We start from the raw sequence: 27,150 nt of genomic DNA, 5'->3' as shown, positions 1-27,150 counted from the left end.
GTATCCCTGCAGGCATTTTCTAAGCCTTCATTAGAAATTAATTTAGTAACCACAGAATCTGGAAGTGCATATGTCTGTGTGTCATGTTCATACTTCCCATTAATGTTATATTAAATGATGTTTGCCAGATGGCACTGATTTTACAGTATTGATAGAATCTATGTCTCTCTTTCTGTTGCTCTGTATTGTTTGCATTGATCCAAATTTACTAATGTACTTATTTCCTCTTTCTGTCCTTCCTGAGAATAACAAAAATTGTCACATGTAATTTTAAACTCAGGCCATATATCGTGTAGTTTTGCAGTAACATGGCTGAGAAATAGATATTTGTTTCAGAGCTCCTTTCACAAGAACTGTATCAATTAAATATAACGCAACTTTAGCCTGTTTGGAGGGGAGAGGGACAGCATGAAAAAAGAATCAATGTAAAATAGTTTGACTGCTTGATATATTACTATGTTTATATATTAATAAACTTGATTGAGCTTGAATGACCCTAAGCTTTCAGTTCATGGAACGGGCACAGATTTTATTGTAACAATTTGGCAGTGCTTTTTCTAGTGGGCTTCATATGAGACACTTTGCTGTAGTTTTTGATATATCTCTGTTTTTAATCTTTAGATTACTCTGAATCTGTTTGTGGCCTTAATATCCACATTAGGAAAGAACTCTATCAAAAAACTCAGGTGTGAGGGTAAAATTGTTTTTTACTGTAGGAAGTAATTGGTATAGTCAGTTACTCTAAGGCTCATCTGAAATCAGGATAAGTTTTCCTGTAACCTAACACTGCTCTGTCTTGTTTTTTAAGCTTATTTTTTAATAGTTCAGTTGATGGAATTACTTTTCTGTAAACTTTCTGTTGATTTCAGAAGTAATAATGGTATTTCTTTACTATGTATTCTTTTATTGTAGTGAACTGCAATGGCTGGTGCTATCTAAAAATAACTACTTGTAGATAAATACTGGAAGAAAATACTACTGTTCATGTGCAGTCTTTAATGGAGGAGAGTTGGGAATAGGTTTATATTTAGAAACGCATTGGTATGGGTCACTATGTTAAGATATGCCTTAATATAAAGACATGTCTGTAGGAATTCGTGGCCCCTGAGACCTGAGGAAAAGTGTGGAGCAAGGAAGGCTCACTCCTGGTGGAATGGGATCAGGTTAGGGAACACTTAAACTGTATGTATGTAAACCCATGGAGCATGGTAGACTGCACCCAGGGGTACTGTGGGGTCTGGCTAACAACATTGCAAGGAAACTCTCAATTATCTATGAAAAGTTACAGTAAATGGGGGGGGGGGTATTTCCTGAAGACTGTAATAAAATAAATGTCACACCTATCTTAAAGAAGGGCAAGAAAGAAGATCTAAGGAACTACAGGCCAGTCAGCCTCACCTCAGTCCCTCATGGGAACATGATGGAGCAACTAATCCTGGAAGCCATTTCCAGAAATGTGAAGGACAAGAACATTATTGGAAGTAGCCATAATGGATTTATGAAGGGGAAATCATGCTTAACCAACTTGATATTTTTCTACAATGAGATAACTAGTTTGATGGATGAAGGGAGAGCAATGGATACTGTTTAACTTGACTTTAGTAAAGCTTTTGTCACTCTCCCATAATATCCTAATAGACAAGAGGATGAAGTTTAGGTTAGATAAGTAGACATGTGGATTGAAAACTGACTAAATGGAGATGAGTTGTGATGAGTGGCATGGAGTCCAGCTGGTGGCAGGTCTAGCAGTGGTGTACCTCAAGGGGTCAATACTTGTGTCAATAGCATTTAACATCTTCATTAGTGACCTAGATGGTGAAACAGAGTGTATCTTTGGCAAGTTTGCAGATGACAGAAAACTGGGAGGAGCGGCTGAATTCCAGATGGTAGTGCCACAATTCAGGCAGGCCTAGACATGATGGAAAAATTGAGAGACAGAAACCTCAGTGAGACCTATAAGGGGAAATACAGCCTGTCCCACTGCCTCACAACCCTCTGGGTAGAGAATTTCTCCCTTATATCTAATCCAAATCTACGCTCTTTTAGTTTAAAGTTGTTACTCCTTGTCCTATCGCTACACTCCCTGAGAAGTAGGCCCCCTTTAGGTACTGGAAGGCTGCTGTAAGGTCTCCTGGTAGCCTTCTCTTCTCCAGGCAGAACAACCCCAACTCCCTCAGCTAGTCTTCACAGGAGAAGAGCTCCAGCCTTCCTATCATCCTCGGGACCCTCCTCTGGACTTGTTCTAATGTTTTAATGCTTTTCTAGTGTTGGGGCCCCAGAGCTGAACACAGCGCTCCAAGTGGCGTCTCATGAGAGCAGAGCAAAGGGGGAGAATCCTCTCCCTTGCTTTGCAGGCTATGCTGCTTTTGATACAGCCCAGAATATGGTTAGCTTTCAGGGCTGCAAGCACACATTGCTGGCATAGAAGTTGAACTTCTTTTTGCATTTTTTCCTCTTCCATGGCAGTAAACTTTGCTTGTTCTGGTATCTGTTGTCACTAACAGTCTTTCTTTTAGTTCCTTCTCCTCCTCCTCCTCCTTCCCCCCCCCCCCCCCCCCCCCCAACTTTAATATCATACATTGTGGGGCTTTTTTGGTTCAGGTAATGAACTGTGTATCAGTGTTATTCCATTAGTGTACCAGGTCTCTTTCATCTTAGAACAGCTTCAGGTGAAATTTTAGGAGGTGTTACATAGAAATGGTAAATAAAGCCTATATTTGGGTCAAAATTCATCCCTGCAGGTATCTATCATTTCATTACCAATGCAGTCTTGTTACCAGAATCCATTGGGAACACATTCCCTTCTAAGCTAAATAAATCTGCTTTCTCTTAGCAGCATTTTGTTAACAGATGTAGTCCAGAGACTGAACTTTGCAGATTGTGTATCAGAATTGGGATGTTTCAGCTAAATTCAATAAATGTTAACAGCAGTTAACTAACTGCACAGAAAATATATCCTGAAATTGTGAGGAAACGAGGTTACCATTTATGGTTCTGCCTTTTTATTTTTTTTCTTTTATTTTTTTTCTTTTTTTTTTCTTTTTCCCATGGACTTGTTGATATTTCCAAAGAGAAAGTGATGTCATTTGACTTCAATTTAATTATTCAAATCCACAGATCTAAACCTTGTAATAGGTGGTTGCAAAAAAAGGCAGCACACACATTTGAAAGCAGTTGTCATCAAGAAGACTCACATTAAAACTTTATTTTTTCAAAATAACTCTATTTTTCAAAGCTGTATTGGTTGAATAAATGTTAAACAAACAGGTTGAAAAAGTTGAAAATTCATGTTAAAATTACTCCAGGCAGATGTAAATTATATGTCCAGCACTTAAGCACTTACCCTGTTCTCATTGACCCTGACAGCAATTACAGAGGTCGTATTTCTCTACGGGGAACTGGAGTCTGAACAATTTATCCACTGTACTGGAAGCAGAGAAACTTTACTTGTACCCACACACAACTAGGAGTCTTCCTTTTTAAAGCAAAACTTTCTGTGACCATTGCAAATAAAACCGTTGTATGTATACTGAGTTCTTTCAAGTCCTGAGAAAGGAAATGCTTGTCAGTCTTTTTTAATATTTATTTATTTATTTATTTATTTCCTTGAAGTGTGTTCCAGGAGTAGTCTTCAGTTGTCTGACATATCATGGGTAGTGCACTTTAGTATGCTGAGGGAAGATAAAAAGCTACACAGGTAACTGGTCCTGCTGAAGAGTGGACGAGAAGTATTCCTAGAACGGTAGCAACACTGAGAATTTCATGGTTGCTCTTAGTCAGGTATGGTTGTAGTTCAGTAAGTGTTTCTTTACTATGGGATCATTAATGGTAATGTATGGTAAAGCAACTGTAGGAATAACCAGGATTTATGGTTTTGTATTTTAACTATCTATGCAATTTGTGTTGTGGAAGATATGCAGATTGTTTATATCAAGATTGATTTAAAATAATAAGCTGTTACCAACCCCTCAAACTCAGTGCAATTTGCCTGGACTATATACCTATTAAGTATTTATGAAACTTAGACACTGTTTTTCAGTATTGTTTTTGATAATATTGAATCTCCTTTTGTCTCTTACTCCTTCCCTATTTCAATTTTTAATTGAAAATTTCAATTTTTAAATTGAAAAAAATCAATTTATAATTGAAATATTTTTTTTATTTTATTTTATTCTGTTCTTTTTACACCAAAAGTATAATGGTAAGAAATTATTATGTGCTTTAGAAAGGCCACTTCCAACTTGTTTTTGTGGAAGAACAGTTTTGGATTGCTTTGAAGGCTGAAGTAAGATTTTTCTTTAGATCAGGTGATAACAAATAAAAAATTTTCCTTCAACTGTTGTAATCAGAGTATCTCCACTGCCAAGGGGGAATAACTACCCTGTACAGTTTCCATAGCAGCAAGTTGAACCAGTAATGATTTATTTCAGTGTAGTGTGTCTAATTGTAGAAGGTGAAATTGCATGAAGAGTACTTCCTCCCCCTTTCTACAGGGCTATTTATATGGTTTCTTCCTTGAGAAATGTCCAGACTTTTACTTACAAATGTATTGGAGGCTGCAAGCAGTTCTCTCTTACTGGCTGTTGGGACATTTTTGAACATTCTATCAAGATGATTTTAGCTTGTGTTGAACATCTTTCACTGGTCCTCTGTACTGACTAGGTTTTCTGCTATATCATATAGTTTTTTCAACAATTTCCCTTTTAAAAAAAATTTAATAAAAAGCATGAAGAGAAATGAGAATCTTTTCCTTTGGGATACTGTCTTTACATCAACTGCAGTTCAAATAAGGAAGAGCTTAATGTATTCAGAAAATGATTGCATGTTCTTTCTTAAATTAAGATTTCCTGCTTAGAGATGATAACCTATAGTAAATACAGGAGATCTACAGATAATTCCCACAATTAAGTAGTTCAGATCCTCTTTCTTTTCTGGGATTCTTCATGAAGATGCTAACTGTGATGATTAGTTTCAGAGAGTTATCTGATGACAGCAAGGACTTAGCAACCAACTCTAAAGTTTTTCACTGAATTTTATACAATTTGTATAGCACTAGCAACTCATAATGGATTTCTGCAGATACCCTGGAGACATGAGGATCATAGTGCCGTTAGCATCCCCATGGTTTATTCATGATACATAGATATCAGATGGATACCAGACATTTTTTGCCATCACAAAGTAATTTTGGTTGGCAGGTTAAACTATAGTATCTAATAACTTTAGGTTTTTAATTTCTTTTATGCTGACCTGCCTAGGAAATAACATTTATGTTCTTTCATGAAAAAGAAGATGTAAACTAACACTTCCTAACTAACTTTGTGTTGGAGAATGACTGTAAGTGATAGTGACAGATTCTTAGATATTTAGGATAGTAAAAAAATTATTCTACAACTCATGTTCTGTATGGCATAGCATCCAAAAGAGATCATTTAAAGTCTGCTTTATCTTAGTGTTTTACACTGAAAATAATTAATTATCCTGTAAATATTTCAGTAGTTTGTACAAAGTTAATATAGTTCATGTATTTTTTATGACTCATCATAGTATAAATGTTTACTTAGGGTTTCATTCAGATTTAGTATCATTTTAGCATAAACTGTTAAGCTCTTATTATATAGGGTCAATATTTGAGAATTGGATTTAGGTATTTAATTTTACAAGATACATAGTTTTACCAAATATAAAAATATTCCTTCAATGTATCTTTCTCACCTCTAAATTGAGTACAAATTCATTGTCCATTGGAAAAAAAGAGCCACCTTTATTTGGGACAGTCTTTGTCCACTATAATTTTCATAGGTTACAACCAAGTGCTTTTTGATAGCTCAAGCATGTCTTATGTAACCAAAACATTTTAGAGCTTTAGAGCTAGAATTCAGTAAAATGTCAAAACTTATGCTGAACATAGACTTCTTAGGTATTCACCTTCTATACTGAATTTATGTAGTCCTCCATTATTTTTAAATATTGGTAGAGTATTGTTTAAATTTCCAGATGTGGTAAGTATGAGGTCCAAGTTAAAAATAAACAGTTGCCAAAATGTCCAGTAGCAGGGGAAGGAAGCAAGCTATCTATAGCAAATTGATTCTGTCACTGTCATAAACAAATTGCCCAGTCCCTAAATGTTGTCTTTTTTTCTGCTCCGTTGGCTGTGAACAACTCTAACCTTGATTCTGAAGATTTATTCTACATGTAAGTTTTGTGACAATAGCCTTTTGATCTCCTAGATCAAGATTTAATTATAATGTATACCAGACTGTTTTGAGTCTAGAGTTTTCAGCTTCAGCGTTGTTTTTAAGAAACTACTGTCAACATATCTTTATGTAAAAATTCTTTAAACTTTGTAGAAGTTGCTCTAGTCTTCAAAAAAGCTTAAGATACGGTTTGTAAAACCAGCTGCTCACTTAATATTTACTCCTAATTGATAATGCATAACAAGATATTAGTTTTCAGGCTAGACATTCATAAAACTTCAAATGTTAATAGTTACGGACAAACAACTCTGTTATAACTTTGCAAGCATATTTTCTATGTTTTATTTTTATGGGATTATTTTCATTTACATGACAGATGGGTATATTGGCTAGAAATTCTCTATCAAGTACTATACAAAAATATGTGGCAGTGTACAGTGCCAGGATGATAGCTAGTGTTTGGCATAATGCTTATGACAGTATGTTTCAATCATACGCAGTCTTCAGATCTCACCATTGAACTGGATAAGCCTAAATGAGCTCTGCATGTTTTTTGCCCTTTCTGTCATAGAACAAACTAAATGATAAATAGCGCACAAGAACAAAGTGATTGATAGAATGGCACTGAAAATATCTTTTGCAAATGTGGATGCTGATGAGACTTTTCCTCTTTGTTTCTTTTTCTTACACCTTGTTTTAGGACTGATCAAGTGCCTGACTCAGATTGCCATTTGGAACATAAGCAAGCAGTGTCCAGATTTCACCATGAAGACAGGTATTTGACGTCCTATGTACCTATGAGAGAGCCTCCATTATTTTAGAATACATGCAGCATGCTATCCCAATCTCTGCCATAATGGTATTTTTCTTTACTTGCTTGATATAGCAGGCTTAGACTGCTGTTTCTTGTTGAGCAGACTTCTGCAATTTTACTCAAAGGCTATTAGTGAAGTTGGATTGAATGGTCTTTCCTATAGTTACTGGGTTTACGTGGTTATGTTTGGAACTTTTCTTGCTAGGACATTATAATTTGTCTTAAGAAAGAAAAATGTATTTAGTTATTTAGAAAGCTAGGAGAGACTCTAGATTAAAAGAAAAAAAATACAGTTACAGTTTAAAAAAACTGATATAGGAAACTAAATGGAGAAGAAAGAACCTTTGTAGAGAAAAGGAGTCTTGTGCAAACTTGAATAGAGAGTAAATATAAATTTGAACTACCTGAAGGAAGGGTCTAACATTCAGGTTCGTGTTTACAGTTTTTTTTTTTTGTTTGTTTTTTTTTTTTTATCACGGGCACTATGAAAAAAAAAAAAAGTGGCATTATTTGTTTGCCTTTATTGTAAAATTCATGGCTTGTGTGCCTTTCTACCTAATTATACATCAGTTTTGATGGAATGGCAATGAAGTATAAGGGGATCTCTCTCTCTCTCTCTTTAATGCCTCACTTAACAAATATTTCTCATGAAGCTTAATATAAAATTTACTGTAATATAAAAATTCCATCTTTTTTGTGGTTTGGTTAATTTGCTTTGCAAAGAAGACATAAAACATCTTTTTCACAAACTACATTTTTCTCAAATCATTTTTAGTCATTGTCTCTTCCCCAGTTGATTTTTTCCATGAAAATCCCTTTCTAAAATTATGTGCCTGAACAAAAAAACAAACAAAAGTGGTTATCATCCTAGAGTATGTACAGAACTTTTTTTCAGACACTGAGGGGACTTTTTTCTTCATTTTTATATTATGATGAAAAAGATAAAATATTTTTAATATTAAGCCAGAATAAAACATGCATAAATCAATTGGTGAAAAGTTTCTCATCTTTTTTACAAGTGATTAGTTCTTCATACTCTTGGTGCTTCATTTAAAGCAATATTAATAAATATGTGTTTTACAACTCTGTTTTTATGTAAGATTTTTCAAGAAGAGCTGGATATGGTGTTGGAAGAGCCAGATTTCAGAATCGGATCAGCTCACACTGGATGTAGTTCTTCACTGTGTCTCTAAAGTCATCCAGGGAAAATAGGAAGACATACTAACAGGAAAAAAAAATAATAAAAAATAATAAAAAATAATAGATTTTTGTCATGTGGTTTTAGCCATCTGTTTGGTGCCTCTCCCTTTGTAGTCAGGGAAGCGGTGAGCCATGCTATCCTAAAATTGGTGCTCTAAATAGGCAGAATGAGTTTGCCTTTTGAATGATGGACTGCATAAAAAGGTGGAATGGAGGTCTTAGAATAGATGCCTGACTTTTTGACTGATTCAGGTATCTGAGGTGAAGCCCACATTGGATGTTTTTAGGTTCAGACTCTCAGTTACACTTTCACTTAGTTGTTTTTATAAGAAAGATGTTAATCTTGATGAAATTGTTTACATTATATCATCTGAAAACAATATTCTATCCTAGTTTTTTTTCCTCTTTATTTTCATATTTTTCCTTTTCTCTTGGTTTATACCTATTCATTTTTCCAGCTGAAGGAATAGTGGCAATAGCAAATGCAGATTTACATGTACTCAAAATCTACCTATGTAGGAATAGAACGTAAAGTAAATATTTGGACATATTTCATACATCAAGAGTGCATAGTTTCATTCATGATGTAATTCATATTTGGTTGTATATTCAGCTTAGTAGTATGTATTCAACCTTGAAATGTAGACATCTCTGTTGTGTTCAAAACTTTGTTGCAAGCTTTAACTGATTTTGTAGTTACATTCATACTATGGTATTACATTTACATTGTCAGTTTCTCCTGGTATGAAGTGTTTCTTCAAGTGATTAGATGTTCATATACTGAATCCATTGTCAAGAATGAGTCATTCTTATTCCAAGAGAAGACAAAAAAAAAAAAAAAAAGTCTACAGAACCATCTTGATCCATAAGTAGTATGGTGTCCGAATAAAGTTGATAGTATATGGTTCCTGTTACTTGAACTGAGTAAATCAGGGAGCATTGTTACCTACCACCCTTTGTTCATGTTTTTTGTGCTGTTTGGGATTTTAGCTTGGCAACCAGGATATCGACAACAGCTTAAAATACACCACACATCTGTTTGCAATTGCCTAATTTTGATGGTGGATTTCCTGAAGAGTTATGGTAATATAAAGAATTGGGAGAGGATTAAAAGATTGTTGAAATTTCCAGCTAGACTTCTCTTACTGTGTTTTCTTTTGGATTCATGCAATCACTCACATTAAGGTCAGCTGTTTTTAAAGTACTCACAGGAACAGATTTTTTGAGTTATAAAGTCTTTTGTGATGACTTTAAATGTCAATAACCCACTTTTTTAGCATTAAATGATCAACATATACAAAGATTCCCAGGCTAGCTAACTTGCTAGAACACAGAAATGGATTAGCTTTTTTGACTGCAGAACAAATAATGTAACAAGAGCATATAATTAATTACACGTTTCAGCACTATGAACATGAAGAGATGTTACTAATAGATTGCAGGGCTGCTTGTTGACTTAATGAACTTATCAGGAGCGTTGACACCTAAGGAACAGTAAACTGGTGAATTGAAGGTTATCTACTTTCTCTCAATCTCTGGTCATTTACTAAGCAGCACAGGCATCACCTGTCTACAGCTATTGCTACTGGATACTGTGTTTCTACGACTTGTCTAGGATAGGTGTAGTTTTTTTATTATTATTATTTTTATTTTGTTAGTTTATGTTTTTGTCTTTTTTTTTTTTTTTTTTTTTTTTTTCTTCAAGAGAAAGGCTGGAAAAGAATCCTGTTGGCCTTGGCCTTTTTTCAAGCCGTTGATCAAATCTGATTCTATGTTCTAGGACAACAACTATGATAATGATCTTGCCACTTGTGGAGGGATTCTCTGCTGTATGTTATACTAGCAGACTGAAAGACTTTGTAGAATTTCTTTATGACCAATAAGAAAATAATAAAAAATGAATGTTAGATGGAATAAAATATTCATGCAAGTACAAGTGTTATAATCTCGCCCTACTATTCCTTTTTCAGGAACTTTTTCCAGTGTCTGTTGCTGGCATGCCCCCTTGCTTCCCCTCCAACCCCCCACCACCCCATCCTCACTGTTGTGTAACTTTCCCCTTCCTGAGGATCTTTTTATTTTCTTCTTCAAAACATTCATACTTGTTTCTTTGTCTCATTTCTGCCTCCTTGCTTACATTCTTTCCCTTTTCCTGAGACCTTTAAATTCATTCTCTTGTCAAAATTAGCTCCCCATTTTTCCCCTGTTTTTAATGAACCCCGAATCATTTGTATTATCCATCACCCTGAAACCCACAGCCGTCCATTCTACTTAGTAATGACCAGAGATGGTAGAGTTTGGGACTAGAAGGAAGGGTCAGTTTCTTGGGTTAGTCAAGGGAATTAGTAAAGTTCAAAATCTGTAGCTTCTTTGTTGAAGGAGAATGAATGAGAGAGGCCTCCTATTGTTCTTTGTTTACTCAGGTGGTATGTACTTTCCACTTTTCCACATCTTTTTCTCTCACCAGTGGAAAAGGTATCATGGACTGTATTCATGAGGGGCAAGGTAAACAAATAAAAAAGAATTTGTCAATTAGATACAAAACGGTGGTATCCTGTCTTGAGATGTAATAAGAATATAAGAGTATTCCTAGTTAAATGATAGAGATCTGTAACCATTCTCTCAAAATATGTTTTGTACAAACTGCTGCCCATACTTGACCAGTAAAAAAGAGCAACATGTGCTAATTTCTTTCCAGCCGTGGTGTTGCAAAGCATGTCAGAAAATAAGTCTCATACCAGACTACCTCCTGGAAAAGTAGTAGTTAATTTTAAAAAGTTAAAAATCCAGAAATTCAACATTTCAAAAATTTTAAGGGAATATTTTTTGTAATGGAAGAAGATTCGTTAAATTATGCTGTAGCTTAAACTTAAAAAGTTAATGTGTATGAAATGGTAGACTCGGATTTAAATCATGTAAAATGTGAAGCATATCTTTTAAATTTTAGTGGCAAGCATATATCTTTATTAAAATAATTGATGTTTGTGTTGGTGATTCTAGTAAATGAATTACCTATTTTGCAATGTAATTGTTGGAAGTTCCTAAAGAGGCTGCCCCAGCATAAGCATAAACAAGGTAATTGTCATAATTCTTAAAAAGTACTGGAAAGCACAAATATTAGCTTCCTTTACTCTTTAATACAATCTTCTAGATCAACTGCATTTTTAAAAAAGACATTTATTTGGGGGTGTGAGAGCATGCCATTATACTGCAGTTTTGAAAACATTGTCCCTGGTGCTGAGGAAGTTCCTTATCTAGAATGTTTTTTGCCACCAGTATTTGGGTTTTTTAAAATGTTGTGTGTGATGGCCACCAGATGGACCATACCATTTAAAAATGCTTCATATTGCAGTAAAGGTAATGGCATCTTATAATCTGTTTATGAAATATCCAGTTTTACCTGCTCTTTAACATTAAGCTGCACTAATTGAATGATTTCCATTAGCATCTTTGAGAATTCAGTTAAAGTTTTCTCCAGTGTGATCCATTCAGTATATGTTGTAACCCTCTATTCAATGTTTGGAGGAAGCTAAGTTTCTTATCTATGGCTTTATCAAAAGGCTTCCAAGGCTTCCAAAACAATGTTTCATGCAGTAGCATTTATAATACTGTTATTACCTGTTTTTCTAAGTTCTTATCTTCCATGTGACACTCTCATCGTGTGACAGAAAGGTAGACTCTGGAAAAGTGATGGGGAGGGACCGCAATGCAGAAAAAAAAAAAAAAAAAAAAAAAAGGAAGTCTGGAAGTCTGCTTTTCTTAGTAGGTTTCCTCTGAGTGCTCAGCCCAGGTTGATGCAGCCATGATGCAATCTGATATGCAATGCTGCAGCCTCTCTCGGATAACTAACCACCTATGTTTTGCCCATTTGTTTAGGGAATGCTAATGCTGTGTGGTGTTGTCATGTGATAACAGGCTTAACTGCAGAGAAGAGATGTGCCTTGCTTACAGTGGAGAAGATGTGACCATTTTATACTTCAAAGTTGGAGTTTCATGTTCTTAGTTCATCAGATCCACCATTTTGTCTACCTGACTGACTACAGTTACATTTCTATTTGGGAATCTGTGCTTCATGGTGTGTTGTATTAAGAAAGCCTTCTTCAAACAAAGTATCTTGTAGTAAGACAACAGCAGTGGAAGGAAGGAATTAGAAAACAAAGATTTGTGGGTAAATATTATCTCATATTATTTGTTCCTGTTAGTAAATAAAATACAATTTTGGAGCATGAAGCTTTATTGTTAGCGTTCATTCTTATATTCTTCAGTATTTGCATGCTTTGCCTGTCCAGATCAGAGCTAGTTTTAAAGGTTAGCTGAAAAAGAAACCCAAACTACCTCATTTGGCATTAGCTTTTAACTCTTTAAAGATAGAAGCGGCATGTATTTCACAATGCTTTTTCTTCTTGTCTGCTTTTCCAGACAGACTGCAACTGAATTAAACCATCATAGCTGTAGAAGAAATGACCAAGTTAATGCACTGTATTCTTAAATAACTATAGAGCAGCTTCACATCTGCTATGTGCCCCAATGAACAAGAAGTTTAGGATGGAGACTGCAATATCTGCCATCCTGTCTGCCTCTTTGGTAATAATTTCCTGTCTGCACTTGCCCAGTTGCTGTCTACAACCAGCTGTCATTTCTGCGAGTCAGTCTCACAAATTTGTGCATTTGGTTTTACGCTCATCTCAGCCACCAGAGAGCCAGAATGTGAAATGAGAAGATCTTGGAGCTTGTTCACAATTGTGAAGCTTTTTGTCTGACTCTGGAGCTAGAATTAGAAAGACAAATCTCAGTTTTGGTAGTTCTTTTCCAGTCTTTAATGTAAGAGTTGTAGAGAACTCCAATCAAGATGCTATTACTGATTTTTCCATTCCTTCACACCCTCTTGCCTGACTTGTGGGATGATATGGACTGGCAGAATTAGAGTCCTATTCGTATTTAGCTGTAATTATCTTAAACAAACATTTTGCTTAGTCAAAGACAAAGAATAATAATTACTCTCTCAGAAGTATCTCTGAAATACTGAGAGTAGGATTCAGGTGCATACACATAAACCTTTTTTTTATGGCCTTGGGATGTGAAATGTCTGCAGAAGGCTGGCAGACATGAAATAGACTTCAAGGTGGTCTGCCAGGACATCTTGGGTTTTTAAAAATGGCAATAGACACCCATATCTCAGCACCTCAGTCATGCTTCTCTTTGTCACTGTCAGGTTCACTTTTTTTTTTTTTTTTTTTTTTTTTTTTTTTTTTCTGACACGTTTAAAAATCAGCCCACAAATCTTTGCACACATCTGCAAGACTGCCAAGCAGGACTTTCAGGAGGACACACTTGACTTCTCTGTATGCGAGTGTGCAAAAGCAAGTATGAAACAGCCAATTTCACACTTAGTGTAACATGGACCCTTTTTAAGTTTGGTAGCCAGATGTCCACGTCAAGCCCTCAGTGCAATGGTTGTCCCTTTTCCATCACACTATTATTGTCCCTTCTTATTATCTTTGACGACTTTTTATAAAATAGATGGCAACTGTACTGGGAGCTGGACCTAAACCTACACTCCCAGCCTTCTCCACTGATCTAAAAGGTCTTATATACAAACAGAGTAGCTGACACAGGGCAGATGGCATCTCTGTTTCAGGCCTGTCCTGCACATGAGCCCTCTCTTCTGCTGCTGCACAGCAGTTGGGCCTTCACTATTCCTGGGGCTGGCTGCTGTGTTCCTTCAAGGAGGTGTACCCAAAAACTTGTGTCAGGAGTATAACTTCCTACATCTTTCCTTGGAAATGTTTCCTTGGAAACGTGCTCACAAAAACATCAGGACAGCTTACAGTATACTGAGTCCAGCAGTGTTTGGACATGAGCTAGAGCAATAACCTTTTGATAGAAAAACACAAAATGGTTGAGTTCAGATAAAACAAAAGGTTTGAAAACAAATCTCCAATTTATTTAGTGTGCAAAGTGAATGACAAATCTTTCATTTCATGTGGCACCAAGCAGAACTGCAAACTGAAGTCAGTTTATTTCATGTCATATCACCTGATATAGCCGAATTATAGTTGGGTAATACTCTTGTCATTTTATATATCTATATCTATATATAGATATATCTATATATATATATATATCTACATATATCTATACGTATAGATTCAGTACAATCTATGAACTGTGCTATAGAATTGAAGAATAAATGTCAGCCTTCTAGCATTTCACTCTTATTCAGGGATTTTGAAGTATTAATGTTTCTAGGATTATTTAAGGTACCTATTTAGGATTTTATACTCACACTGCCCACCCTTACATGCAGTAATTTTATTGGGAGCTTTTTTGCAAATGTTTCTAACCTATCTAATACTAAATAGTGCCCATGTTCTGAACAGTGGATTTTTTGCTGTATAGATGTACTCTTTGTTATTTGTAACCTGATATGGTTCACCATTTATATATATATATATATATATATATATATATATTACTTCACAGAAAGACACAATATACTGAGGTTAAATAACTAAGTATTAAATTTGAGAGTAAAATAAATGTAGAGATTTAGTTGTCCTAGACTGGAACATTACAAACTGGAATTTCAGAACTGGAGTTAGATTTAGGAGAAATTAATGTGACAGAAGTAGTGCAAGGATAATACATCTAAGACCATGTAACTACTATTTAACTAAATTAGTTATTTAATATCATGTCTTGGCATAATTCCAATGCCTGTTATGTATTTTGTTGCAATTTGTTCATGTATATTCACTTTGTCTCTCTTATTTTTTCCCTCATTTTGGAATAGTCTCCTTCTACTCTTCCATTTAACTAAAGTTACATGTAAACACTAAGCCCAAAACTCAGAAAGACATCCGTAATGATATTCCTGGTGATTTAAGAGACAGCACAGCTATCAAACACTGTTGCCCAAGGCTATTTTTGCAATTTGAATTTGCAACTAAATCTGCTAATGAGGGTAAGAGCTGAAATACCAGTAGGTGCGTATCTGCATGTTTAGGCACCCAAGTAGCTTTAAAATACATCCTCTTAGTCTCTCCTCCATTTGTTGAATGGTAATTATAGTAATTTCTCACCTTGCAATTATAATATGAAGACAAAGATTGTGAGATGCCTAACAACCAAGATAGAAATGGGACAGCAAACAAGAGCATCCTTCCTAGGGCCTAATCTCTTATTCTTGGTTAAGTCAGGCTGTCTTGCTGACATTATGGTGTTTGTCATAATAACTACATTACTGCTAAAGGACCACTTTATCTTTTATTATTATTATTATTATTATTTTCATTTTTTTTAAGTATAACCCATTTAGCAGGAAGAGGCTGTGAGATTCAGAAAAGGTTTATGGAAGAAACAATCTGTATTTACATGGCAGGTTTATTAAATGACTACTGTGATTTATCGTCTTATAAGCCACCATTTTTACGTAACTTGAGAGATGGAAAAAATGTGAATCTAATAATTGTTCTTAAAACAGGTGTTGTTAGTGGTGGTTTTGTACTGTGCTGGCTGATGAAGCATGATTTTGCATTGACACTCCTTGTGATTTCATTGTGCTCTTACTAATTCCTTGATGCCAACTATAGCTAACAGTGTTTTTCCTATCTGTCACATTAGTTTTTCATTGTCAAGAGATACAGGTTAAATACATTTAATGGATGGTTTGCATGGAGGAAGCTGTAAGGAATATCTGCTTTAACATTCTAATCTCCTTAGAGAATGGCAGGATATTAACCATAGAAACTCATGAGGCTGAATGAAAGGAATATGCTTTAAAGCTAAACTGAATTGATCACTACTCATAAGTACATTAATAAGCAAAAAAATAAGAATATTCTTAAATGTCCTGAAGGATTTATAATTTCTTCCTTATCTGTGGCTCATACAGAAAGATCATCTTTATAAACAAAATATATGTAGACGGAAGGTTTTATGTTATATGTAGACTGAGGTACACCTCAGATTACTTCAAGCATAATTAATCTGTAGCTCGGAATGGAATGTTCACAATTGTTTCACTGTAGAAAATATTTTTTTTCCTCTCCAGTCTTGGGACCTTTACTCAAAGAAAGAAATTATTTTGATGATGCTACATTGCTTTCTACATTTAATCAAAATATTTGAATATGTTCATTAGGTTAGTGGCCATTTTATATACAGAAGGAGTCAGTAGAAGTTCAGATAACTTTATGGAATAACTGTGAATTATTTTAAATATGGCAGCTATGTTATAAGTTACAATAATCAATTGGGACACATTCCCTTGCATTCCCTTGCAGTCCATATCTGCATTTTAAAATGCACTTCTGAACCTGAATAACATGGTTACAATTAGGAGTAAAAACAATGTAGTCAAGATCTTTTAAAAATTAATTTTAAACATCTAAGTAGTTTTTTTTTTTTTTTTTTTTTTTTAAAAAAGTTTGCCAGGAGCAGCTTTATAGTTGAAATAAATACAAGGATTTTTAGTTTTGAAAAGCCCAAATGAAACTCTTAAATAGAAAATGTAGAAAATACTATATGGAAAAATGACTAAGAAGACTATTGTCTCCTTATATGCCCAGCTAGAAAATTATTTCTCGAAGGTTCACAGATTCATAAAGCCTTTGCATTTGACATCTTCAGTGTACCTGATGAACGTGAAAAGTAGGATGAATTCCCGCATGACAGACTCTACCTTTGAAATATGAGATAACAAATCATTTCATTAAACTAATTAGTTGGTACAGCCTGGGAAATAAATTAAAAAGTGTATGAACACATGCAATCTAGAGGTTATTCAGCAGGTTCCTAAATGGAGAGCTTTTCTAGAAGTGGAGGTAGATTAAAAAGAACTTGAAAAGAAGCCATAAGATTATTCCCAAACATGGAAACAGACAGCAGGAAAAGAGAATAGGGGCTGTGGTGAAAATAAGAAGAAAGATCATTTTTTTTTCATACTGAATTCGAAGAAATATTCTGAAGTTTTTCTGTACATCATTTTGGTTCATCTAATATGTGATACTGTTTAATAGCAGTTACTGTGTCAGAAAAGATACATAGAAACAGACATGCTCAGTTTGCAGACATAGAATTTATTTGGAAGTGCAGAGAAGCTACTGGGTGAAAATATAGAGGGATTTAAGGGATATAGAGGGATGAAAGGGATTATGTATGTGAGGGAGGATGTAAGCAAGGACAGACATAGGAAGAAGTATAGAAATTAATTAGTGGTATACCAAAGATGGACTGGGAAATGTTTTTGTTTGTTTGTTTGTTTTGTTGTTGTTTTTTTTGTTTGTTTGTTTGTTGTTGTTGTTGTTGTTTCTGATTTTTTCCCTTCATCTTCAATAAATGAATTCAGAAACATTCATAATACAGTGTTACAAACAGAACATTTTATATATATATTCCTTTAAACAATATATATTCCTTTAAACATGGTCTTTTATTAATCCGAAGATATTTCTGAAGCCAGGTGTGCAGAGTGATGAAAGCATTGGTGGCAGGTATTTCACTGGTGTGCAGTGTCATCCCCTTGTCTTCAGGTGAGAGTATGTGTCCTGATGCTTAAACATGTTGTTACTTAAGAAAACAAAAGAAAATACATGGAATGCAGGCAGTAGACAAACCGTGTACTAAAAAACTAAATCAGATTTCAAATTTCAGTGAAAAATATCTACTAATGGTAATTGGTTGTACCCTGGTTTTGCTCCAAAACACTGGGCAACCAGACCTGGAGCTGGCACTGGAAGAGGAAGGACCTTGTGTGCCACAGTGCTGAGGCCTGGGACAATTTTCTACTTAGGACTGCCAAGTGTCAGCTTGTGGCCAGGTCAAAGGGGGATCTGGCTTCCTAACAGGCCTGCACCAGCCTGACGTGCCCATGGGATAATGGAGAGCAGTGGCTCACATCTGCTGTTCTGTTTGCAGCCCTGTACCTTGTAGAAATAGCAGCTGCAGCTGAACAGAAGCCAGTTCCTGCAAGGCGGGGTGAGCCTTTTGAATACATTTACTCAGGCTGTGAGCTTCTTCCCAGGATTTGATTCTGAGAGAAGTTTTGCCCTTTTGTTTTGTAGTTTTTACATTCAGTGTTTCACAGCCAGTTCAGCTTTGGCTACTCTGGGGCCTCTGAAGAAGCCATTTGTGCCTGACAATAGCTCTGGCACAAACCTCTTACAGTCTGCTTTTTCCCTGCTGGTTCATGCAGAGTGGGTCTGACCTACTACACCCCACCTCTAAGTATGAATTTGAGTTGGGGTTTTTATTCTCACTGAACAGAGGCAAATAGAGCTTAAAATAAAAATTTCAAGGATGATATGTCAGAATCAAGACCAGGGTCTTTCTGTGAGAAAGTACCTCACCTGGGTAGATCTCCTCTGTTCTTTGCAAATATGTTAGGCATATTTGCTGTGCTTTCTTTCTTTTTCCACAAAGAGGATATATATATATATATATATATATGTATATTTCAAACATATACATGTATGTGTGCACATAAATAAAATTAGGATTGGTATCTTAAATATTGAATGACAGTGTATATCCACTCAGTTCAAGATGTAACTACTTACAGCAGTGATTAAAGGTCAGCATTTAGGAACAGTATTACCTGACTGTAACAAAGTTGTTTTGGGAGATTTACAGGGTGATGTTTGGTTGGTGACAGATCAGTGCAGGGTTGATACATTACTTTTAAAATATGTGCTTGTCTCCTGTGTGTATCCTTAAGGATAGTAAAGGAATTTCCTTTGCAGATAAAGGAAAAAAAAGAAAAAGAAATAAAAGAAAAGAAAGAGAAAGAAAGAAAGAATTAAGGAAGGAAAGAAGGAAAGAGAAAGAAAGAAAGAGAGAGAGAATATTCTAGAGAATTCCAAGTAGTAAGAATTTTTAAACTCAGTGGTAATCATGTTTGGAAATTTAACAAGTAATCCAAGAAATAACATCAATTGAGGTAGAGAACAGTAATATCTCATAAAGAACACCCAGCTTGAACCGTTAGAGTTTTCACTGCCCTGCTTTTCTTTTAAAAGCACATTTCTTAACACAATGACAAAGCTTGAAAATTGCTTAAAAGTATTTTTTCTTAGTTGGCAAAGCTTGCTTCACAGAAGCCACAGCAAGTAGAATTGGAAAAGACCCCCACATGTTACGCTGACCACTTCTTTGCCTGGAGAGGGGATAAACTGTATTTACTTAATTCCCAACAAATGTCTGTCTAACCTGTTCATAAAAACCTCTGAGTGAGATTCCTAAATCTCCCTGGGCAATCTGTGGCAGTGCTTCACTGTATTTAGCCTTAATTTTATCGCCCCCCCCCCACAACCCACCTTTTCCCCTGCCCAAAGCAGAGTTTCCCTGCTTTGTCACATTTGCCCCTAGTTTTTCAGTGTAAGTGTTCATTTTCATGCAAACATTACTTTTTATGAGAAATAAAATAATTTCATAAATATGTGAGAAATACTAAGTCATAAGGTTCCGTGACTTATAAGAAATGTTTAGGATTTTCTAAATCTGCATTAAACTGGAGTTGCTTGTTTCAGATGAGTTTTGCAAAGTTCTTCAGAAAACAGAATTAAAGAGGGGATTGAGGGGAGAGAAATCCCAACTGTCCCTCAGTTTGTGTATTATTAACACATACCAGATGTCTCTTTTATAGGATAGATTATGAGTTGTGACTGAATGAATTTTAGTACAAAACTGGAACTTTTCAAGTTAGTGAAGTCCTAGGTATTCTAGTACTAGGTATACTAGTGAAGTACTAGGTATTTTGCCTATATATCATTTTTAGATTGTTACAATGGTCAAAATAGTTAATTTTGTCCTTCCCGTACCCCAAAGCAAAATACATCTGGTGTTTGTTGGCTTTCTGCAAATGATGGCTGGACTTAGTGGCTTTGACCGTGTTTCATTGTGATTAAGATTATTAACATTTTATGTTTTTAGTATCTGTTTTACAACATTTTAATTACTGTGTATTTTATTAATGTTCAAGTGGCTTGTATTTTTATGGTCGCATCTGGTCTGTGTAAACCAGGCTCACGTTTAAAAGGCTACTTGTCTCAGCCCTGGACATGAGGGAATGTTGAAGTAAAGTGGGATGCATATGTGTCTATTGTATGGTGGTACCTAGAAAACTTCATCTCCTGGACTGGCTGATCATAACCTTATTACCTAAAGAATGGAAAAGCATTGTGGCCATGTTCATATCTTTGGGTTTGTTTATTCTTTCATGCTTCATATTTCTACATTTCAGTGGTTTATAATGTTTGCCTTGAAAATATGAGTAGTTATTCTTGAAAAGTGGTTCAGAATGTCTTCATGCATTTAAGCAGATAAAATATAATCCCAATATGTTACTGGAATAATGTTGTTTTTTAGAAACTTAATAAGAAGAAATTCTGTCTGTATCCAAGTTAAGGATTCTTGTGTTTAGTTTCCCATGACAATAGTATGATGTTTTTCTCTCAATATTCATATAAATTACTGAGTGTCTTGGACTCAGACTGGCTGCATGTTGTATAAGCTTCTCCTACAAGCCTATTTAACTTGACTTATGTTTAAAAGAGAGAAAAAAAAATAAAGAAAAAAGATGTTCTCATGTTTTATTCCCACAGATTATGATGTTGCTAAGAAGTAAAATAGGAATACTACAAAAGTAAATCAAAATTATACTGTATTAAAATAACTAGTCTCTCAGACTGTACATCCACTGAAAACATTCTTTCCCTTTTCATATTTCTATTATCATATCCCTTTTCAAGTGCTTATTCTAGAGCCCTGAGAATTTGATGGCACACTCAAGGCCTGACTTTCTTTAAAAGTGACTGTTCTGTAAATTATTTGCTGAAGTATTGAAACAATTCTATTACACCAGGATGACAGCTGTTCACATGCAGAAATGCACAATTGTTCAACAAAATGAAACATTCAGCATTACCTCTTTAAATTATTTTCTCTAAAATCTGGTAACATTCCTGTGGATGGAATGGAGGCTTTGTTATGAGTTCTGAAGTAAAGTCCTCACTAACTACTCTAGCTGGACTTTACATCCTTTGCTGGCTCCTGTGCATCAAAACTGGCCATTCTACATCAGCTTTTCAAAAAGCAGATCATTAGTCACTGCACCAAGCCTGTCTGAATTAAGAAGCATTTGGACTGTGCACTTAGTCATATAGTCTAAAATTTTGTGTGGACCTGTGTGGTGCCAGGAGTTGGACACGATGATCCTTATGGGTCCCTTCCAACTCAGGATATTCTATGATTCTATGAAATATTGTTGCTGTAAAGTACTTTTGAAAATTATACTCAGAGCTCTTGCTGTTAATGTGCCTCAAAACTACACCAAAATTCTTATTATTTTATCAGTTTTTTTTTCTTTTGCTCCTCCAGCACAGACTGCCTGTCCTTACCATCAGTTGTTCCCTCTCTCTTCTATGAGATTATTTTTGTTAATGACTCAAGCAAGGGTATTTTAATATGGCCTACTTAGGTAAACTCATATACGTGAACACAGGTGTTTTTATGCAGAGGAGCACACAAATTTTCTTAGAATGTAAGATGGGAGTAAAACATATTAATTGACACTGATAAAGAAATTGCACTGATAGGGCTCAGGTGTTTTTTCATTTCCACTTAATTTTTTTATTCTTTATTTAATTTGTATTTTATTTATTATTTTTTTCAGATTAGTCAATGCACTCAAGATTTCGAGGTAGACATCAGCAACGTTGATCAGCAACTCACAAAGGACCTTTGCCTTTCCAAGGCCCTTTTCTGGAGAGCCAACTGACTTTTTAGTGGAACATTGTTTCAAGTGCTGAGGCACTAGAAAAACTTCCATGCAGTCACTCTTGTCACTCAGCATTGGAAGAAGTCATAGGATGTGTGTTTTGTTTTGGATATAAAGCTGTATTAATGCTCCACTTGTGTTGAGATCGACCTGTCTGGGGATCACTTCAGTTCCTTTGCATGAGAGGGTAAAACTTGAGTAAAAAAAGCTTTTTTTTTTAACTGGAGAAAATTATAGCTGAAATAGATGATGCCTCACTGTGGCCCATACAGAGTATGAGAGAGCTCAGTTTCTCTTAGCCAAATTAGTGAAGTGAAGAAAAGGCTACATGACTTAAAACTGCTAGATTAGCAACCCACAGCAGAAAGTGTGGCAATTCATTTGTGTGCATCTGTAATGTGAGAAGAAGAACTTTATGTCTGCAAAGTTTGGATCTTATTGCTCCAGGTTAAACCTGACAATGAAAAAACAAAACAAACAAACAAAAAAAACCACCAAAGCTCAATAAACATTAAAGATTGGCTTCTTGAAGAGTTCTGTCAATATAATCCTTGGGATAGATCTGCATCTACTGAATTAGCTAGTGGCTATTGAAGAGTGCCCTGCTTCTGTAGTAAAATGTAGTATGTTCCTCTACAGGCAAGGGGACATAAGTTGCCTTCATAAAGCTTGAAGATAATTTTTTCTTTGTTTGATGTATGGTTGTCCCTGTAACTTCTGAAAAAAACAGTAGTGCTGTCCCCTATCACTAGTGAGCCAAGTGTAGCTGTAATCCAGGGGCTAGTAATCATAACTTTTCAGTGCAAGATTGCTTAGTTTTTCGAATTAAGAAGTCCTTTGTTACATTTAGAATGCATGTACTGTTTCATTGTTTTGCCTGCATAAAACTATTTTCCATTTTTTTTTACTTTGCTCATGCACTACCTATTGTATGAACATGATATTTTATAATTTAGTATATTATAATATACTTTATTATTACTTTCTTAGAGTGGAATGTTAATTAAAACTAGTTAACATGAAAATACTGCACGTTGTGCAATTTATTAAGCTTACTTTTCTGAAATTATATTATGTTGCATTTTATTTATTATGCTCTTAGGTCTCAGAATAAAATTTTACTGCTCTTTTGAATTTTATCTGAAAATGCACAAAACCTGAAGAGGAAGTGGTTGCATATAAACTTCAAGATAGAATATTGTCCTTTGACAAGAGAAACTAAGAGATTCAGAAAGGTTTACCAGAGCTTGAAAATATTTTTACAGTCTCAGTGATATGAAAAAAGGATTCTTTAAAACTATACAAATATTAAGTGTCTTATTCACACCATTTTAGAGGCATGCTTCTTGATAGCCAAGAAAATCATGTTGATCCCTAAATACTGTTGTTTGATGTTGAAAATTTTGGACTCGGAAGTGTAGCAGTACCTGATTGGTTGGCCAAGAAACATGGAAAATAAGGTTCATATTTTAACTGTGGTAAATGAACCAACAGGAGACTATCAAATGCGGTCCGGTGTCATGTAGAATGAACGTGCTGCCAGCAGATGGCAGCAGAATGGAAAAATAGGCACATAAAGATGAGATAGTGGACAAAAGAACTCAGATTTCTAGCAGCTTAGTTTCACTAGCTCTTTTGACTATGCAAGGTAAGTTGAAGTTTAATTGGAAAGAGGAAATGTCCAAGCCATGCTGACTTTTGGTGTATAACCTTGGAGTGCAAAAAATTCTAACCACTCAGTTCTGATGGAAGTTTTAAAACAAAGATTATTTTAAATATGTTTACACTAGTAAATGTAGTTTGTATATAAAACTTCTGACATTTTACTAGTCATATAATGTGAAGAATGATTAATTCTGATGTTCTGTTGAACAAACTCATTACAGCAGAGGAAAATGGAGAAGTATTAATTTTAACTGGGGCTGTCAATTTATGACCACTTCAGAAAAGAAATAAAGACTTTAAGCTGGTTCTCTCTGCACATATCTTAGTTAGTATTTGATTACCCTATGTGAGAAGCTGCAGATATCTTAAATGCTGTTAATATGTTTGGTATTTCTTTTTCTTTGGTGGTGTGTGGGGGTGTGTGTGTTCCCAGAAGAGAAACGAGGAGGAGTGAATGAGGTTTATTTTTCATCTTTATCTTAAAATCTGCTTTAGTACCATCTGCACTTTAGAGAGAATATGCAATACTGTCATTGTTCTGCATGCTTTATGATGTTTTTTGCCGTGAACTTTTATTCTTATTTTAAAAAGCACAGGATTGAAACCATAGGTATATGCCTTTTAATGGTGTTTGTATACAGTTTTATGCTTCATTTATGATGTATAGTATAGTCAGGCATGCCAATCCAAAGCTAAATTTTAAAAAATGCTTTTTAAACAGGATTTGAGGCATAGACAAATGTTACCAGTAACCCACCAAAGATGAAAAAGGTAAGGGAAAAAAGTTATTTCTATTGTTCCTTTTTAATTTGTCCTTTTATTTTTTTTCTTTTTGATTTGACATATTTATATATATATATATATATATATATTTAGAGAAAAGATGTATGCCTTTAAAAAAAGGGGGGGAAAGAAAAAAACTTTGCCAAAAATAAAGACAACTTGGGAATTGTTTTGAACCTTAAAGTCTGCATTGCTTAATCTACTAGTTAGCTGTGATTTTTCTGTATTGCTTTGTGCAAAGAAAACTGAGTAGGAAACTCACATATATCTGCCCATATATCTGTGTGTATCTTTATGTCTGTACAAGTTGCTTAAGAATATCTTGCCTCATATAGCACAAGCTTATGTCCTGTTGAATTTTTGCTTACAGAGTTCAGCTTTTGAGGTTTTAGAGTCTTAGCCTGATATATTTGTGGGGTAAACAGCTTGAGACAGATACCTCAATTTTACTTAATACATGCAAAAAAATGAGCATATGTTTTATTAATGGTTACAGTGGCTATGCCACTATGTTTCTAGAGATTTTCAAATGCCAGATTTTTTTTTTTTTGTCAGATCAAATGATAAACACATTTTTTCACAACTGCATTCAGTTCTAAAAGCATGCAATGAAGTACCTTGATTTTAATTGACCCCTGTGTAATCTTAAAGAAATCATTATCCTATGTTTCAGACAAGATCTGTTTTTAAAGCACTTTTAAAAAGTAATATCATTTGGTAATTAAAAGCAGTATGTGCAATGGAGTGGCTGTCTTACTGATGTAGTGAAACGGTAAGGGCCTACCCTTACAGTAAACAAAGCACAGTGACTATCACACTGCAGTTTACTAGCCATGGTGTAGATGAGCAGCAAAAGTCTAGATCCTTTGACCCCCATATATCATTTGCACATATGCAATGTGAACAGTGTCTTTCATGTGAATGTTTTTCTGCTGTTACTTTGAAATATTGTCTTTTAGCTTATTGTCCATATGAACGTGGCACTTTTTAAATCTGGAAGCAAAGAAACAAGTAGTGGAAGTTAAGAAATTCCACTGACCCAGTTAAATATAATTACAAGGTTAGAACTGGGGCCAGGATATTTGAGTTCTACATGTAACGATTCACTGCTCAGCCCCCTTTTGAATGGCATTACCTCATCTTGAATCCATTCAGGAAAGGAGTTGCAAATCCCACAAGAACGGATCTGAGTTATCCAAGGTAATTGTATGAACAGAATGTGGACAATTCTTTTCACATTTTCAGTTACAAAGGGATGCTTAAAAATACATATGAAGCAGCATTTTATGTATTAATATTAGTTGGGTTTGGGCAAAAATGTATTTGTCAGACTCGATTCTTTTGCATTATCTTTCCCATGTGTTTGACATGTCAGGTGCAAGAGAGTCTGAGCGGAATGTTAGGAGGAAGGAGATTATGAATATGCTAAGGTGCTTTGCAAAATAATGGCTTTATGTGGGCAAATGACATCAATTGGAACAAACTACATACTGCTTCCAATGATGTAATCCAGAAAGTTTGAATTGCTTTTAATGCTTTCAGTCTGAATAAATTCCTTTTGTTTTGAGTTCTTCCTAGTAATCAGCTTTTATATTGCAAGCAGCAGGCTCGATCTTTGTTTATTCCTCCTTTTTGAACATTTGGTGCTAGAAAGGACAGGTAGAAAATAAAACAAACAACTTTTTATAAAATTATTAGTCATTTAGAAGTTTAGATTTTTTTAACATTGATTAGTGATCTGTGGTGGTCTTCTTTTCTAATGTGCATGTTTTTATAATGCCTCTAAATAGTGGCAGAGATAACAAACCAAGAATAAATTTTAAAAAATTAATACAGGAGATATTTTTTAATCTACATTCATTTTTTTCTATATATAGACAATAAACATTAATAAAATGAAGCGATGAAACAAGGTATTGTGTAAAAACACAAATGTACAAATAGAGATTTTTAGTATACATAGTGATAATGTGGTTAGAGCAGGAAAGAATGGAATTTTAAAGTGCTTGCTAAAAATTAAATGGAAGCCTTAATCTTTCTTGTATGTTTTGTAGATCTTGAAATAATACTCATTGTCATTAACATTTTGATAAAAAGAATTCGTAGTTATGAGATCAGCATTTATAAGAATCTTCGGTTTATCTGAGAATTTTCCAAAATATTCAGTTGTGGAATTTTAAAGTTTATCCTTGTAAAATGCAACTACAGCCAAGGTGTTATATCAGTTTCTGGTACAATATTCACATCTTTTGAGCCATGTTTCTCCATTAAGGGCTTTGAAAGTAAGTGTTGATTAATATTTGTAATTTCTTGATCAAACCCGATACCAAAGTAATACTGAATTGCATCCAAATATTTAGGTTATAATTATAAATAAAATGTCCTAATTGCACTAACTTTCCAAGGGCTTTTCTTCCACCTCCAGAGAATCAGGTTAATTCACATGTACCCATCTTGAGTAGCATCTCACCTCCAAAGGCACACCATTGACTCCACTAGAATTTTTGTGAAGATAATATATGATTGCCTAAGGGTGAAGGTAGCAGGATATAGCTTACAAAGTATTTACTACTTTCAGAGGCAATGTGTATTTTTTAGAGTTCAACAGGCAAAGCTATTACAACTCTTTTGTTATTTAATTTTTCTTAGTATATATATTTTAATTGAATGCTGTAATTTTTAAGGGCTCGATCAACTTTTTTATTATTGAAGAT

General features: G+C 34.7%; 1 long non-coding RNA gene across 10 annotated transcripts in view; it reads left to right on the top strand.

The window, feature by feature from the left end:
• Window positions 1-3,658: 3,658 nt before the first annotated feature.
• LOC118155656 overlaps window positions 3,659-27,150 on the top strand; it is a 111,688-nt gene continuing 88,196 nt past the window's right edge. For 3 of the 10 annotated variants that reach the window (XR_004745939.1, XR_004745934.1, XR_004745936.1), the window contains exons 1-2: window positions 24,130-24,263; window positions 24,375-24,424. This is a non-coding gene — a long non-coding RNA (uncharacterized LOC118155656). The other 7 variants (XR_004745951.1, XR_004745935.1, XR_004745943.1 and 4 more) reach the window with 7 other exon arrangements.

Source organism: Oxyura jamaicensis, chromosome 1 (assembly GCF_011077185.1).
Source record: "Oxyura jamaicensis isolate SHBP4307 breed ruddy duck chromosome 1, BPBGC_Ojam_1.0, whole genome shotgun sequence".
In the NCBI taxonomy this organism is placed as follows: Eukaryota; Metazoa; Chordata; class Aves; order Anseriformes; family Anatidae; genus Oxyura; species Oxyura jamaicensis.
Note: the sequence above shows the minus strand (reverse complement) of the source record. Positions and strands in the feature narration are given on the sequence as shown.